A 12871-nucleotide genomic window follows, 5' to 3' on the forward strand; every position below is an offset into this window, starting at 1 on the left:
TCCTGACGTCGCTGAACAAACACGTGTGTGGAAGGGCCATCCCCATCGTAACTCGAGAATATTCCCCAGGTTCCCGCCGCAACTCGAGAAAAACCATGAGACTTCCCACTCGCCGCGAGATGAGGCCCGATTCCCCTGCACTGCGTGCAGAGCAATTCCGTGTTGCACATCAAACAAGAAAGGAGCCTTGATTTCCTTGATGGCACTCCAGAGAAACCCCAAGAACACTGTTTCAAGGCTAGAGGGATCCTGAGGTCACTGTAGCAACACGAAAGAGCTCCGTGGACCAAAAGTCAACTCGAGATGAGAGGTTAGTCTCTGGCTTCGACTCCAGAGGAATACCACCTTAACACAAGCACCTCAAGAGGAGGCTTCTCTCAGCTCCAAGTATGTGAGAGGGACCCTGAGTTTGCGGCCTCAAGTGGAATGGACACCGCGATGCCCTGACTCGAAATAAGGCCGGATATCCCTGCAGTGACTTGAATGCTGGCTCGTCTTTCATCTCCCAAGACGAAAGGATGTCTGAATCCCCTGTGGAGACCACAGAGAAAGACCTAGTTCCCCACCTCATGGCGACCGGAGGCCTCACATCCTTTGAAAACTCCAGAGGTACGCGGAGATCAGTGCCTCCAAAGGAGACGATGCCTGACTCCTCGTGAAACTTGATAGGAGTCCCAGGATTCCTGTGGCACGTGGAAAGGGACCCTTGGTCTCCCGCCTCAGCTGGAGAGGCGTCCCAATTGCACTGCCAAGCCTCGAGGAGAACCCCGAGTTGTCCCTCGCAACTAGGCAGGAGTCCTGACGTCGCTGAAGAAACACGTGGGTGGAAGGGCCATCCCCGTCGTAACTCGAGAATATACCCCAGGTTCCCGCCGCAACTCGAGAAAAACCATGAGACTTCCCCCTCGCCGCGAGATGAGGTCCGATTCCCCTGCACTGCGTGCAGAGCAATTCCGTGTTGCACATCACACATGAAAGGAGCCTTGATTTCCTTGATGGCACTCCAGAGAAACCCCAAGAACACTGTTTCAAGGCTAGAGGGATCCTGAGGTCACTGTAGCAACACGAAAGAGCTCCGTGGACCAAAAATCAACTCGAGATAAGAGGTTAGTCCCTGGCCTCGACTCCAGAGGAATACCACCTTACCACAAGCACCTCAAGAGGAGGCTTCTCTCAGCTCTAGGTATGTGAGAGGGACCCTGAGTTTGCGGCCTCAAGTGGAATGGACACCGCGATGCCCTGACTCGAAATAAGGCCGGATATCCCTGCAGTGACTTGAATGCAGGCTCGTCTTGCATCTCCCAAGACGAAAGGATGTCTGAATCCCCTGTGTAGACCACATAGAAAGACCTAGTTCCCCACCTCATCGCGACCGGAGGCCTCACATCCTTTGAAAACTCCAGAGGTAAGCGCAGATCAGTGCCTCCAAAGGAGACGATGCCTGACTCCTCGTGAAACTTGATAGGATTCCCAGGATTCCTGTGGCACGTGGAAAGGGACCCTTGGTCTCCCGCCTCAGCTGGAGAGGCGTCCTAATTGCCCTGCCAAGCCTTGAGGAGAATCCCGAGTTGTCCCTCGCAACTAGGCAGGAGTCCTGACGTCGCTGAACAAACACGTGTGTGGAAGGGCCATCCCCGTCGTAACTCGAGAATATTCCCCAGGTTCCCGCCGCAACTCGAGAAAAACCATGAGACTTCCCCCTCGCCGCAAAATGAGGCCCGATTCCCCTGCACTGCGTGCAGGGCAATTCCGTGTTGCACATCACACATGAAAGGAGCCTTGATTTCCTTGATGGCACTCCAGAGAAACCCCAAGAACACTGTTTCAAGGCTAGAGGGATCCTGAGGTCACTGTAGAAACACGAAAGAGCTCCGTGGACCAAAAATCAACTCGAGATGAGAGGTTAGTCCCTGGCTTCGACTCCAGAGGAATACCACCTTACCACAAGCACCTCAAGAGGAGGCTTCTCTCAGCTCTAGCTATGTGAGAGGGACCCTGAGTTTGCGGCCTCAAGTGGAATGGACACCGCGATGCCCTGACTCGAAATAAGGCCGGATATCCCTGCAGTGACTTGAATGCAGGCTCGTCTTGCATCTCCCAAGACGAAAGGATGTCTGAATCCCCTGTGGAGACCACAGAGAAAGACCTAGTTCCCCACCTCATCGCGACCGGAGGCCTCACATCCTTTGAAAACTCCAGAGGGACGCGGAGATCAGTGCCTCCAAAGGAGACGATGCCTGACTCCTCGTGAAACTTGATAGGAGTCCCAGGATTCCTGTGGCACGTGGAAAGGGACCCTTGGTCTCCCGCCTCACCTGGAGAGGCGTCCCAATTGCCCTGCCAAGCCTCGAGGAGAACCCCGAGTTGTCCCTCGCAACTAGGCAGGAGTCCTGACATCGCTGAAGAAACACGTGGGTAGAAGGGCCATCCCCGTCGTAACTCGAGAATATTCCCCAGGTTCCCGCCGAAACTCGAGAAAAACCATGAGACTTCCCCATCGCCGTGAGAAGAGGCCCGATTCCCCTGCACTGCATGCAGAGCAATTCCGTGTTGCACATCACACATGAAAGGAGCCTTGATTTCCTTGATGGCACTCCAGAGAATCCCCAAGAACACTGTTTCAAGGCTAGAGGGATCCTGAGGTCACTGTAGCAACACGAAAGAGCTCCGTGGACCAAAAGTCAACTCGAGATGAGAGGTTAGTCTCTGGCTTCGACTCCAGAGGAATACCACCTTAACACAAGCACCTCAAGAGGAGGCTTCTCTCAGCTCTAGGTATGTGAGAGGGACCCTGAGTTTGCGGCCTCAAGTGGAATGGACACCGCGATGCCCTGACTCGAAATAAGGCCGGATATCCCTGCAGTGACTTGAATGCAGGCTCGTCTTGCATCTCCCAAGACGAAAGGATGTCTGAATCCCCTGTGGAGACCACAGAGAAAGACCTAGTTCCCCACCTCATCGCGACCGGAGGCCTCACATCCTTTGAAAACTCCAGAGGTACGCGGAGATCAGTGCCTCCAAAGGAGAAGATGCCTGACTCCTCGTGAAACTTGATAGGAGTCCCAGGATTCCTGTGGCACGTGGAAAGGGACCCTTGGTCTCCCGCCTCAGCTGGAGAGGCGTCCCAATTGCACTGGCAAGCCTCGAGGAGAACCCCGAGTTGTCCCTCGCAACTAGGCTGGAGTCCTGACGTCGCTGAACAAACACGTGGGTGGAAGGGCCATCCCCGTCGTAACTCGAGAATATACCCCAGGTTCCCGCCGCAACTCGAGAAATACCATGAGACTTCCCCCTCGCCGCGAGATGAGGCCCGATTCCCCTGCACTGCGTGCAGAGAAATTCCGTGTTGCACATCACACATGAAAGGAGCCTTGATTTCCTTGATGGCACTCCAGAGAAACCCCAAGAACACTGTTTCAAGGCTAGAGGGATCCTGAGGTCACTGTAGCAACACGAAAGAGCTCCGTGGACCAAAAATCAACTCGAGATGAGAGGTTAGTCCCTGGCATCGACTCCAGAGGAATACCACCTTACCAGAAGCACCTCAAGAGGAGGCTTCTCTCAGCTCTAGCTATGTGAGAGGGACCCTGAGTTTGCGGCCTCAAGTGGAATGGACACCGCGATGCCCTGACTCGAAATAAGGCCGGATATCCCTGCAGTGACTTGAATGCAGGCTCGTCTTGCATCTCCCAAGACGAAAGGATGTCTGAATCCCCTGTGTAGACCACATAGAAAGACCTAGTTCCCCACCTCATCGCGACCGGAGGCCTCACATCCTTTGAAAACTCCAGAGGTAAGCGCAGATCAGTGCCTCCAAAGGAGACGATGCCTGACTCCTCGTGAAACTTGATAGGAGTCCCAGGATTCTTGTGGCACGTGGAAAGGGACACTTGGTCTCCCGCCTCAGCTGGAGAGGCGTCCCAATTGCCCTGCCAAGCCTCGAGGAGAATCCCGAGTTGTCCCTCGCAACTAGCAGGAGTCCTGACGTCGCTGAACAAACACGTGTGTGGAAGGGCCATCCCCGTCGTAACTCGAGAATATTCCCCAGGTTCCCGCCGCAACTCGAGAAAAACCATGAGACTTCCCCCTCGCCGCAAAATGAGGCACGATTCCCCTGCACTGCGTGCAGGGCAATTCCGTGTTGCACATCACACATGAAAGGAGCCTTGATTTCCTTGATGGCACTCCAGAGAAACCCCAAGAACACTGTTTCAAGGCTAGAGGGATCCTGAGGTCACTGTAGCAACACGAAAGAGCTCCGTGGACCAAAAATCAACTCGAGATGAGAGGTTAGTCCCTGGCTTCGACTCCAGAGGAATACCACCTTACCACAAGCACCTCAAGAGTAGGCTTCTCTCAGCTCTAGCTATGTGAGAGGGACCCTGAGTTTGCGGTCTCAAGTGGAATGGACACCGCGATGCCCTGACACGAAATAAGGCCGGATATCCCTGCAGTGACTTGAATGCAGGCTCGTCTTGCATCTCCCAAGACGAAAGGATGTCTGAATCCCCTGTGAAGACCACAGAGAAATACCTACTTCCCCACCTCATCGCGACCGGAGGCCTCTCATCCTTTAAAAACTCCAGAGGTACGCAGAGATCAGTGCCTCAAAAGGAGACGATGCCTGACTCCTCGTGAAACTTGATAGGTGTCCCAGGATTCCTGTGGCACGTGGAAAGGGACCCTTGGTCTCCCACCTCAGCTGGAGAGGCGTCCCAATTGCCCTGCCAAACCTCGAGGAGAATCCCGAGTTGTCCCTCGCAACTAGGCAGGAGTCCTGACGTCGCTGAACAGACACGTGTCTGGAAGGGCCATCCCCATCGTAACTCGAGAATATTCCCCAAGTTCCCGCCGCAACTCGAGAAAAACCATGAGACTTCCCACTCGCCGCGAGATGAGGCCCGATTCCCCTGCACTGCGTGCAGAGCAATTCCGTGTTGCACATCAAACAAGAAAGGAGCCTTGATTTCCTTGATGGCACTCCAGAGAAAGCCCAAGAACACTGTTTCAAGGCTAGAGGGATCCTGAGGTCACTGTAGCAACACGAAAGAGCTCCGTGGACCAAAAATCAACTCGAGATGAGAGCTTAGTCCCTGGCTTCGACTCAAGAGGAATACCACCTTACCACAAGCACCTCAAGAGGAGGCTTCTCTCAGCTCTAGTTATGTGAGAGGGGCCCTGAGTTTGCGGCCTCAAGGGGAATGGAGACCGCGATGCCCTGACTCGAAATAAGGCCGAATATCCCTGCAGTGACTTGAATGCAGGCTCGTCTTGCATCTCCCAAGATGAAAGGATGTCTGAATCCCCTGTGGAGACCACAGAGAAAGACCTAGTTCCCCACCTCATCGCGACCGGAGGCCTCACATCCTTTGAAAACTCCAGAGGTACGCGGAGATCAGTGCCTCCAAAGGAGACGATGCCTGACTCCTCGTGAAACTTGATAGGATTCCCAGGATTCCTGTGGCACGTGGAAAGCGACCCTTGGTCTCCCGCCTCAGCTGGAGAGGCGTCCCAATTGCCCTGCCAAGCCTCGAGGAGAATCCCGAGTTGTCCCTCGCAACTAGGCAGGAGTCCTGACGTCGCTGAACAAACACGTGTCTGGAAGGGCCATCCCCATCGTAACTCGAGAATATTCCCCAGGTTCCCGCCGCAACTCGAGAAAAACCATGAGACTTCCCACTCGCCGCGAGATGAGGCCCGATTCCCCTGCACTGCGTGCAGAGCAATTCCGTGTTGCACATCAAACAAGAAAGGAGCCTTGATTTCCTTGATGGCACTCCAGAGAAACCCCAAGAACACTGTTTCAAGGCTAGAGGGATCCTGAGGTCACTGTAGCAACACGAAACAGCTCCGTGGACCAAAAATCAACTCGAGATGAGAGGTTAGTCCCTGGCTTCGACTCCAGAGGAATACCACCTTACCACAAGCACCTCAAGGGGAGGCTCCTCTCAGCTCTAGCTATATGAGACGGACCCTGAGTTTGCGGCCTCAAGTGGAATGGACACCGCGATGCCCTGATTCGATATAAGGCCGGATATCCCTGCAGTGACTTGAATGCAGGCTCGTCTTGCATCTCCCAAGACGAAAGGATGTCTGAATCCCCTGTGGAGACCACAGAGAAAGACCTAGTTCCCCACCTCATCGCGACCGGAGGCCTCACATCCTTTGAAAACTCCAGAGGTACGCGGAGATCAGTGCCCCCAAAGGAGACGATGCCTGACTCCTCGTGAAACTTGATAGGAGTCCCAGGATTCCTGTGGCACGTGGAAAGGGACCCTTGGTCTCCCGCCTCAGCAGGAGAGGCGTCCCAATTGCCCTGCCAAGCCTCGAGGAGAATCCCGAGTTGTCCCTCGCAACTAGGCAGGAGTCCTGACGTCGCTGAACAAACATGTGGTTGGAAGGGCCATCCCCGTCGTAACTCGAGAATATACCCCAGGTTCCCGCCGCAACTCGAGAAAAACAATGAGACTTCCCCCTCGCTGTGAGATGATGCACTATTCCCCTGCACTGCATGCAGAGCAATTCCGTGTTGCGCATCAAACATGAAAGTAGCCTTGATTTCCTTGATGGTACTCCAGAGAAACCCTAAGAACACTGTTTCAAGGCTAGAGGGATCCTGAGGTCACTGTAGCAACACGAAAGAGCTCCGTGGACCAAAAATCAACTCGAGATGAGAGGTTAGTCCCTAGCTTCGACTCCAGAGGAATACCACCTTGCACAAGCACCTCAAGAGGTGGCTTCTCTCAGCTCTAGGTATGTGAGAGGGACTCTGAGTTTGCGGCCTCAAATGGAATGGACACCGCGATGCCCTGACGTGAAATATGGCCGGATATTTCTGCAGTGACTTGAATGCAGGCTCCTCTTGCATCTTCCAAAACGAAAGGATGTCTGAATCCCCTGCGGAGACCACAGAGAAAGACCTAGTTCCCCACCTCATCGCGACCGGAGGCCTCACATCCTTTGAAAACTCCAGAGGTACGCGGAGATCAGTGCCTCCAAAGGAGACGATGCCTGACTCCTCGTGAAACTTGATAGGAGTCCCAGGATTCCTGTGGCACGTGGAAAGGGACCCTTGGTCTCCCGCCTCAGCTGGAGAGGCGTCCCAATTGCCCTGCCAAGCCTCGAGGAGAATCCCGAGTTGTCCCTCGCAACTAGGCAGGAGTCATGACGTCGCTGAACAAACACGTGTGTGGAAGGGCCATCCCCGTCGTAACTCGAGAATATACCCCAGGTTCCCACCGCAACTCGAGAAAAACCATGAGACTTCTCCCTCGCTGCGAGATGAGGCCCGATTCCCCTGCACTGCGTGCAGAGCAATTTCGTGTTGCACATCACACATGAAAGGAGCCTTGATTTCCTTGATGGCACTCCAGAGAAACCCCAAGAACACTGTTTCAAGGCTAGAGGGATCCTGAGGTCACTGTAGCAACACGAAAGAGCTCCGTGGACCAAAAATCAACTCGAGATGAGAGGTTAGTCTCTGGCTTCGACTCCAGAGGAATACCACCTTAACACAAGCACCTCAAGAGGAAGCTTCTCTCAGCTCTAGGTATGTGAGAGGGACCCTGAGTTTGCGGCCTCAAGTGGAATGGACACCGCGATGCCCTGACTCGAAATAAGGCCGGATATCCCTGCAGTGACTTGAATGCAGGCTCTTCTTGCATCTCCCAAGACGAAAGGATGTCTGAATCCCCTGTGGAGACCACAGAGAAAGACCTAGTTTCCCACCTCATGGCGACCGAAGGCCTCACATCCTTTGAAAACTCCAAAGGTACGCGGAGATCAGTGCCTCCAAAGGAGAAGATGCCTGACTCCTCGTGAAACTTGATAGGAGTCCCAGGATTCCTGTGGCACGTGGAAAGGGACCCTCGGTCCCCCGCCTCAGCTGGAGAGGCGTCCCAATTGCCCTGTCAAGCCTCGAGGAGAATCCCGAGTTGTCCCTCGCAACTAGGCAGGAGTCCTGACGTCGCTGAACAAACACGTGGCTGGAAGGGCCATCCCCGTCGTACTTAGAGAATATACCCCAGGTACCCGCCGCAACTCGAGAAAAACCATGAGACTTCCCCCTCGTCGCGAGATGAGGCTCGATTCCCCTGCACTGCGTGCAGAGCAATGCCGTGTTGCACATCAAACAAGAAAGGAGCCTTGATTTCCTTGATGGCACTCCAGAGAAACCCCAAGAACACTGTTTCAAGGCTAGAGGGATCCTGAGGTCACTGTAGCAACACGAAAGAGCTCCGTGGACCAAAAATCAACTCGAGATGAGAGCTTAGTCCCTGGGTTCGACTCAAGAGGAATACCACCTTACCACAAGCACCTCAAGAGGAGGCTTCTCTCAGCTCTAGTTATGTGAGAGGGGCCCTGAGTTTGCGGCCTCAAGTGGAATGGAGACCGCGATGCCCTGACTCGAAATAAGGCCGAATATCCCTGCAGTGACTTGAATGCAGGCTCGTCTTGCATCTCCCAAGACGAAAGGATGTCTGAATCCCCTGTGGAGACCACAGAGAAAGACCTAGTTCCCCACCTCATCGCGACCGGAGGCCTCACATCCTTTGAAAACTCCAGAGGTACGCGGAGATCAGTGCCTCCAAAGGAGACGATGCCTGACTCCTCGTGAAACTTGATAGGATTCCCAGGATTCCTGTGGCACGTGGAAAGCGACCCTTGGTCTCCCGCCTCAGCTGGAGAGGCGTCCCAATTGCCCTGCCAAGCCTCGAGGAGAATCCCGAGTTGTCCCTCGCAACTAGGCAGGAGTCCTGACGTCGCTGAACAAACACGTGTCTGGAAGGGCCATCCCCATCGTAACTCGAGAATATTCCCCAGGTTCCCGCCGCAACTCGAGAAAAACCATGAGACTTCCCACTCGCCGCGAGATGAGGCCCGATTCCCCTGCACTGCGTGCAGAGCAATTCCGTGTTGCACATCAAACAAGAAAGGAGCCTTGATTTCCTTGATGGCACTCCAGAGAAACCCCAAGAACACTGTTTCAAGGCTAGAGGGATCCTGAGGTCACTGTAGCAACACGAAACAGCTCCGTGGACCAAAAATCAACTCGAGATGAGAGGTTAGTCCCTGGCTTCGACTCCAGAGGAATACCACCTTACCACAAGCACCTCAAGGGGAGGCTCCTCTCAGCTCTAGCTATGTGAGACGGACCCTGAGTTTGCGGCCTCAAGTGGAATTGACACCGCGATGCCCTGACTCGAAATAAGGCCGGATATCCCTGCAGTGACTTGAATGCAGGCTCGTCTTGCATCTCCCAAGACGAAAGGATGTCTGAATCCCCTGTGGAGACCACAGAGAAAGACCTAGTTGCCCACCTCATCGCGACCGGAGGCCTCACATCCTTTGAAAACTCCAGAGGTACGCGGAGATCAGTGCCTCCAAAGGAGACGATGCCTGACTCCTCGTGAAACTTGATAGGAGTCCCAGGATTCCTGTGGCACGTGGAAAGGGACCCTTGGTCTCCCGCCTCAGCTGGAGAGGCGTCCCAATTGCCCTGCCAAGCCTCGAGGAGAATCCCGAGTTGTCCCTCGCAACTAGGCAGGAGTCCTGACGTCGCTGAACAAACATGTGGTTGGAAGGGCCATCCCCGTCGTAACTCGAGAATATACCCCGGGTTCCCGCCGCAACTCGAGAAAAACAATGAGACTTCCCCCTCGCTGTGAGATGATGCACTATTCCCCTGCACTGCATGCAGAGCAATTCCGTGTTGCACATCAAACATGAAAGTAGCCTTGATTTCCTTGATGGTACTCCAGAGAAACCCTAAGAACACTGTTTCAAGGCTAGAGGGATCCTGAGGTCACTGTAGCAACACGAAAGAGCTCCGTGGACCAAAAATCAACTCCAGATGAGAGGTTAGTCCCTAGCTTCGACTCCAGAGGAATACCACCTTGCACAAGCACCTCAAGAGGTGGCTTCTCTCAGCTCTAGGTATGTGAGAGGGACTCTAAGTTTGCGGCCTCAAATGGAATGGACACCGCGATGCCCTGACGTGAAATAAGGCCGGATATTTCTGCAGTGACTTGAATGCAGGCTCCTCTTGCATCTTCCAAATCGAAAGGATGTCTGAATCCCCTGTGGAGACCACAGAGAAAGACCTAGTTCCCCACCTCATCGCGACCGGAGGCCTCACATCCTTTGAAAACTCCAGAGGTACGCGGAGATCAGTGCCTCCAAAGGAGACGATGCCTGACTCCTCGTGAAACTTGATAGGAGTCCCAGGATTCCTGTGGCACGTGGAAAGGGACAGTTGGTCTCCCGCCTCAGCTGGAGAGGCGTCCCAATTGCCCTGCCAAGCCTCGAGGAGAATCCCGAGTTGTCCCTCGCAACTAGGCAGGAGTCCTGACGTCGCTGAACAAACACGTGTGTGGAAGGGCCATCCCCGTCGTAACTCGAGAATATACCCCAGGTTCCCACCGCAACTCGAGAAAAACCATGAGACTTCTCCCTCGCTGCGAGATGAGGCCCGATTCCCCTGCACTGCGTGCAGAGCAATTCGGTGTTGCACATCACACATGAAAGGAGCCTTGATTTCCTTGATGGCACTCCAGAGAAACCCCAAGAACACTGTTTCAAGGCTAGAGGGATCCTGAGGTCACTGTAGCAACACGAAAGAGCTCCGTGGACCAAAAATCAACTCGAGATGAGAGGTTAGTCCCTGGCTTCGACTCCAGAGGAATACCACCTTAACACAAGCACCTCAAGAGGAGGCTTCTCTCAGCTCTAGGTATGTGAGAGGGACCCTGAGTTTGCGGCCTCAAGTGGAATGGACACCGCGATGCCCTAACGCGAAATAAGGCCGGATATCCCTGCAGTGACTTGAATGTAGGCTCGTTGCATCTCCCAAGACGAAAGGATGTCTGAATCCCCTGTGGAGACCACAGAGAAAGACCTAGTTCCCCACCTCATCGCGACCGGAGGCCTCACATCCCTTGAAAACTCCAGAGGTACGCAGAGATCAGTGCCTCAAAAGGAGACGATGCCTGACTCCTCGTGAAACTTGATAGGAGTCCCAGGATTCCTGTGGCACGTGGAAAGGGACCCTTGGTCTCCCGCCTCAGCTGGAGAGGCGTTCCAATTGCCCTGCCAAGCCTCGAGGAGAACCCCGAGTTGTCCCTCGCAACTAGGCAGGAGTCCTGACGTCGCTGAACAAACACGTGGGTGGAAGGGCCATCCCCATCGTAACTCGAGAATATACCCCAGTTTCCCGCCGCAACTCGAGAAAAACCATGAGACTTCCCCCTCGCCGCAAAATGAGGCCCGATTCCCCTGCACTGCGTGCAGAGCAATTCCGTGTTGCACATCACACATGAAAGGAGCCTTGATTTCCTTGATGGCACTCCAGAGAAACCCCAAGAACACTGTTTCAAGGCTAGAGGGATCCTGAGGTCACTGTAGCAACACGAAAGAGCTCCGTGGACCAAAAATCAACTCGAGATGAGAGGTTAGTCCCTGGCTTCGACTCCAGAGGAATACCACCTTACCACAAGCACCTCAAGAGGAGGCTTCTCTCAGCTGTAGGTATGTGAGAGGGACCCTGATTTTGTGGCCTCAAGTGGAATGGACACCGCGATGCCCTGACTCGAAATAAGGCCGGATATCCCTGCAGTGACTTGAATGCAGGCTCGTCTTGCACCTCCCAAGACGAAAGGATGTCTGAATCCCCTCTGGAGACCACAGAGAAAGACCTAGTTCCCCACCTCATCGCGACCGGAGGCCTCACATCCTTTGAAAACTCCAGAGGTACGCGGAGATCAGTGCCTCCAAAGGAGACGATGCCTGACTCCTCATGAAACTTGATAGGAGTCCCAGGATTCCTGTGGCACGTGGAAAGGGACCCTTGGTCTCCCGCCTCTGCTGGAGAGGCGTTCCAATTGCCCTGCCAAGCCTCGAGGAGTACCCCGAGTTGTCCCTCGCAAGTAGGCAGGAGGCCTGACGTCGCTGAAGAAACACGTGGGTGGAAGGGCCATCCCCGTCGTAACTCGAGAATATACCCCAGGTTCCCGCTGCAACTCGAGAAAAACAATGAGACTTCCCCCTCGCCGCGAGATGAGGCCCGATTCCCCTGCACTGCGTGCAGAGCAATTCCGTGTTGCACATCACACATGAAAGGAGCCTTGATCTCCTTGATGGCACTCCAGAGAATCCCCAAGAACACTGTTTCAAGGCTAGAGGGATCCTGAGGTCACTGTAGCAACACGAAAGAGCTCCGTGGACCAAAAATCAACTCGAGATGAGAGCTTAGTCCCTGGCTTCGACTCCAGAGGAATACCACCTTACCACAAGCACCTCAAGAGGAGGCTTCTCTCAGCTCTAGCTATGTGAGAGGGACCCTGAGTTTGCGGCCTCAAGTGGAATGGAGACCGCGATGCCCTGACTCGAAATAAGGCCGGATATCCCTGCAGTGACTTGAATGCAGGCTCGTCTTGCATCTCCCAAGACGAAAGGATGTCTGAATCCCCTGTGGAGACCACAGAGAAAGACCTAGTTCCCCACCTCATCGCGACCGGAGGCCTCACATCCTTTGAAAACTCCAGAGGTAAGCGCAGATCAGTGCCTCCAAAGGAGACGATGCCTGACTCCTCGTGAAACTTGTTAGGATTCCCAGGATTCCTGTGGCACGTGGAAACGGACCCTCGGTCTCCCGCCTCAGCTGGAGAGGCGTCCCAATTTCCCTGTCAAGCCTCGAGGAGAATCCCGAGTTGTCCCTCGCAACTAGGAAGGAGTCCTGACGTCGCTGAACAAACACGTGGTTGGAAGGTCCATCCCCGTCGTACTTAGAGAATATACCCCAGGTTCCCGCCGCAACTCGAGAAAAACCATGAGACTTCCCCCTCGCCGCGAGATGAGGTCCGATTCCCCTGCA

This window comes from Cervus elaphus, chromosome 22 (genome assembly GCF_910594005.1).
Source record: "Cervus elaphus chromosome 22, mCerEla1.1, whole genome shotgun sequence".
Lineage (NCBI taxonomy): Eukaryota > Metazoa > Chordata > Mammalia > Artiodactyla > Cervidae > Cervus > Cervus elaphus.